The sequence below is a fragment of the Aethalodelphis obliquidens genome, unplaced genomic scaffold (genome assembly GCF_003676395.1).
Source record: "Aethalodelphis obliquidens isolate GAN/ISIS:26980383/991018 unplaced genomic scaffold, ASM367639v1 scaffold5, whole genome shotgun sequence".
Lineage (NCBI taxonomy): Eukaryota > Metazoa > Chordata > Mammalia > Artiodactyla > Delphinidae > Aethalodelphis > Aethalodelphis obliquidens.
In genome coordinates, this window is record NW_020837949.1 from 42,522,997 (window position 1) to 42,528,356 (window position 5,360).

Genomic DNA, 5,360 nt, shown 5'->3' on the forward strand with positions numbered 1-5,360 from the left:
CTCTCCTGACCCAACAGTGCCTGTGAAGCCATGGTACAGGCAATCACTCTAAGGCAGGGGCAGCCATACTGAACTTCTTGGGTAAATTTCTTAATGTCCATGTGCCTCAGTTTCCCTGTCTGTGTAGTATAGATAATAATACTGTCTACTCCATAGGGTTGGTTATAGTAAACACAATAGGTTTATTAAACATATTCTTTTTAGAAAATACCTCTAACACTTCACGCCTTCCCTGTCTTCCCAGCTCTGCCATTCTCTCTCTCCTAACATTCCTCTCCTACCTTGAACTCCTTACTTAGGGCTAGTGTTAATTTAGTAATTATTTCCTTTAGGAAACCTTTCTTGGTTCTCACCCTTCCCATGGACAAGTTTCCTGCCCTTTCTATGAGATTCTGAGCATTGGGTGATATATGTGAGCATTCCAATAAAGACCAATTGCTAATCTGGAAAACATTAGTCATCCATATATAGTATGTAGAAATGCCCGCTCACAAACTCAGGTGTGCAAAAAATATGTATATATTGCATTTCTTTATTCTACAGAAGCTATTGTGAAACTTGACCTTAGTCATCCTCAGGGTAAACCCTGGATGGATTGGTGAGTGATGGGTAGGGGCATCTGGTCTTTGGTCCTGGGCACACCCGGGTTATGCTGTGATGCCAATCATCCCTTTCTGCTTGGATCCTTCGGAAACATCACCTGTGGCCCTATCTGCTGAGACACTGCACACAGCATTCCTTTCTGGGGTCTCGGCCCCTCATCAGGATATTAATGGGAAGCCAGGCTGATCCCCGATGTGCCAGGATGCCTGTACTCCACCTTTCTCTTAATGCAGCCCAAGTCTTTATGGGGGTAGGACATGGGTGAGCCCGACTCTCCCTTCTGCTTCTCCAGGTCACTCTGCCTCTGCCGCTGAATACCCTTCATCCCTTTACTACTTCCACAAACCCCTAGACTCTCTATAAGTGTTTGTAAAGAAACTACCAGGTACTATTGCCAGTGACTTCTGCTTTCTGTCCTGCCACATATACCTTATCTGTGCAATGAAGCACAAACAGCCTGTGGGAATGGGCCAAAGAGAAAAAGGGAAAATCAGAGACAGTGAAGACAAAACAAATGAAATAACATCTCAAGATATTATCCAGGGACTTCCCTGATGGTCCAGTGTTTGAGACTCTGTGCTTCCACCTCAGGGGGCATGGGTTCAATCCCTGGTTGGGAAACTAAGATCCCACATGCCATGTGGCACTGCCAAAAAAACCCTTTTATATATATATATATATATATATAAAAATCCAGTCCTACAAAGTTCCCAAGACACAAGGTTCACACTCTGCGGAGATGGAGGGCAGGTAGGATTGTGACCTCCTAAAGACCCTGCCCATGATCTTCAGCAGCTCAGTCCCAAAGAGGGGGTTGCGATGCCCAGGCTTTCCATATGTGGAGACCATACATGTGAGCCTGCTGCCTCTAGCCCACATTTATATTCCAGGGCTGGACCCAACTAGGGGGCCAAGCAGGGTACAACCAACAGCTAAATTGACTCAGTGCCTCACTTGCCTTTTTCTGGCAGGCAGTTGCCATTTAGGGGCATCTTGCTGGGAAAATCCATCCCTTTCTTCTAGCTGAGTCCCTATATTTATGAACAAGTGAACCTTTTACCAGCATTGCTTGGAAGAGGCAGACAGTGTTCCCAACTTTAGAAATATAGTTATTTGTCATCTGTCCTTTACCCAGAGCTGACTGAGGGATGTGTTTTCTTGTTACATCAATGTGCTCTACTGCTCTTGGTGTGAAAAGATGACAGATGCTAATGCTCTTGCCATCTGAGTGTGTGAACATGTCTGCAAAACCTGGGGGTGTTTGCCGGAAAGGGGCAAGTGTGTGAGCATGTGTGACCGTGCGCACACACACACACACACACACACACACACACACACACCAGCACATGCAGCATCACTGGATTAGTGAGGTCTAGACCAGGATCAACCTTACAAAATCTTGTCCAGATATTTTAAAGTACAGCTTTCTGGCTTTCTTCTTGGTAAAACAGTTCCTACTTTTCAGAACTGTTTTCTCTTTTGCCTTGTGTTACCGGTTTCCTGAAGAAGGCAACACCAATAAAGTGATCTGTTGCATTTTCATCATAATTTATTATAATCATCCATTTAATTGGTTTCTCAGTAAACTTAGCATCTGTTATGCCCATCATCAACTTCAGAGCTTAGCCACAGTAGGTGCCAAAACCCAGAAAATACCTTTAACAACATCATTAATCTGCATTTAGAACTTCTGGACTTGGTGACATCTAGTATTAATCTGGTATAACTTTTAGTCTCATGTTATTAAACCTGTGTTTGTTTCATGCCAGCTGTGAGCCAGATTCTCTGCCTAAATGTCTTACATCCCTCACCAGAAAGTCGTAAAACTGAAAATGTTTTCCTTAGGAGGGTTAACTGACTTACCTGTTCACCCAGCTGGTAACAAAGTTGGGATTCAAATACAGATCTTCTTTGACTCCAGAGCTAGCATTGCACCACAGTCTCTCCCAAAACTGAACTGTTGTATTCATGAACTTGTGAGCTAGAAGGTGCCTAGAGAACGTCTGACTTCTTCATCTTTTAGAAAGGAACAAAAATGATAAGTGGTCTACTCAATGGGGTAGCAATAGGAAACAGTTAATGGGCAAACCTGGCTCCCACTCCTGCACTTGCAACAAATAATTATCTATCCTCTGCAGAGGGTAAGGAAATCCACCAAATACTATGGTGCATATAACGTATAGAAGGTGGGGCCCCTGCTCTTAAGCAGTTATTGCCTGCAGAAAAATAAAGAACCAACAGCTGTAAAGTACTGGCCCCCCCATCAGAATGCTTCAGGAGTGGGAGGAAGGAGGAAGACACAGAAAGGCTTCTTGCCAAATGTCATCCAGCTAAGTCTAACAATAAGAAGAAAGCTGGTCACCGAGGGCTTTGCCTATGTCATGATTCAGGAAGCATTGCTCTCTCCTGTCAGGGCACAGGTTCACCTGGCCTCTCCTTTGCCATCAAATCACTATTGGAAGAGCCTTGTAGTCCCGGATTTCCAACAGGGTAAGAGATTCCTAAAGGCTGTCTAGAAGAGGGTGGAACATCAGCTCTCTTCATTGAGAAAAGTTGTTAGGAGGACTGCATGCTAGGCAGATACTTTTCAGATTTTCTCTTGAAGGGAAGTGGCTTCTTCTGATCAAATTTAATTCTGGAAGTAACTCAAGTAAGAGGGTTACACAAAAGGAATTTTCCTTTGGGTTAAGTTGAACTGTTATAAATAGCGATAACCTGATATCTTGATTTAAACTACAAATAAATTTCTGGCAAACATACATTCTGATCTCATGTTTGAGCAGATAATCACCATGTGTTGCCTGCTTCTATGGGTGACAGTATTCCAAATAGGATGTGTCAGGTTATCATCCTGCTTGAACCTTCCAACTTATCATTGCCCTCAGAATAATGTTCAACCCCCTTGGAAAGGCTCAAGAGTCTCTGGATGAACTCCCCCCACCCAAGAGGTCCATTCCTGGCATCCCTCCTACCTTCCTGCACTTCTAGGTTGACAGATGTTCTGCACAAAAATATCAAAATACCAGCCAGGAAGGGGGCATTGGTTATAGCTTAAAAATACCACTTTGCTCATTTTAATAAATCATTTGCAATGTATGCTTGATGAGATTTTTCAAGTTTTAGGAAAACTTCTATAATTTTAGAGCAATTCTTGGTGTTGCTGAAGAAAACACAAATCTGAACAATTTAAAAATATTCATACTTATAAACAAAGGAAAAATCCCGAATTGTCCTGTTCAATACTGGATGTTAGCAAGCGCACGCTACCCAGTGATCTTGCTGTATACTGGATGCCAAGCAAGCTTGCCTGAGCCAGAGGTTGGATAGACACCACCAACACCATTTCATTTTTCTGGACACGTAGAAGAGCATATTCCCTAGTCTCTCTTGCAATTAAGCTGTTCTCATGTGGCTGGGTCTCACCAGTGGAATGTAGGAGGAAGCAAGATACATGACTCGCAGACCAGGACATAAAGCCCCTTGCATGATTCTCCTGTTTTCCTCCTTCTCTTTTACTGCAGTCCTGGATAGACCGAAGGAGTGTGAATCCCTAAGTTACCACAAGTAACTGCCCAACCCTCAGAAAAGAGTGTCGTGCACAAGAAAGCTTTGTTATGTCATGAGATTTGGGAGTTTCTGTTACTGCAGCATAGCCGAGCATACCTTAACTTATACTTACTCCTCTCTTGCCCCACCAGACATGACACAGCAATGCTGGGCTAAGGCTGCTGCAGCGGATGCAGTAGGTCACCACCCAGATCCCCTCCTTCAGGACGGAGGAACTCCCTCCCCCAGCTTCCAGGAGTGTTGCCTGCTAAGGGCTCACAGCTGAGTCCTTCCCCAGGCATTGCCTTCAGCCAAAGGGAATTTCCCCTCCCAAGGTTCCATCCTCTCCCCCGACTCCACACGCACCACCCCACTAACCCCTGGCCAAGAACAGCCCTGTCCTGTGTTTGACAGTTAAAGGCCTATAAAGACTTGGCTCCCTTGATTCAATTTGAGACCCCTCTGCAGAGCCATCCCAGCTCTAGACTCTCCATGGGGTCTTCCAAGGCCCCTGCTGCAACTAAGTTGCAGTTTAACTTGCTCTATCCTGCTTCCATATTCCCTCATGAGTCTGGTTCCCATTTTGATGATTCCCTAATAACCTTCCTGCATGCAAATCTCTGACTCAGAGTCTGTTTCCTAGGGAACCCGACCAGTGGTACCTCTTATTCCCATAACATGCTGGGTTCTCCTTTGTTTGATAGCTTGACCTATGCTGTCCCTTCTGCTCTGAACAATTCTGTTCCCCCAACCCAGATGCCTGCTGAGCCAATCATATTGGTCATTGACGCCATCTGCTGTCCAAATATTATGTTCTCCATCTCTGCTGCTCCTCTGATGGATGGTTCCAGATGTACCCCCTTCTCACTTTTGCCTCCTTCCATCATAGCATTTATCCCAGGAATTGTAGCTGTGGGCATGACTGCTACCCCTTAGACAGTAACTCATCAACAGTAGATAGGAGTCCTCTTTGTCAGCCCAGGGCTTAACAAAATGCCTTACAGTTCAGTGCTCGTGAGAGCTGGAGAGAACAGTGCTCTCCAGTGCTCACTGGGCATGGAGGGCTTTGGGGAAGACCACTAGAGCAGGATAACTTTTGTAGATATTTATTTGGATTTTTTCTTTCTGTCTTGAAAGACTTGGAAAGGATGAGAGGTATTTTATCTTGTTTCCTCAAATTTTTATTCTCACCATTTATCAGAACTCTAAGT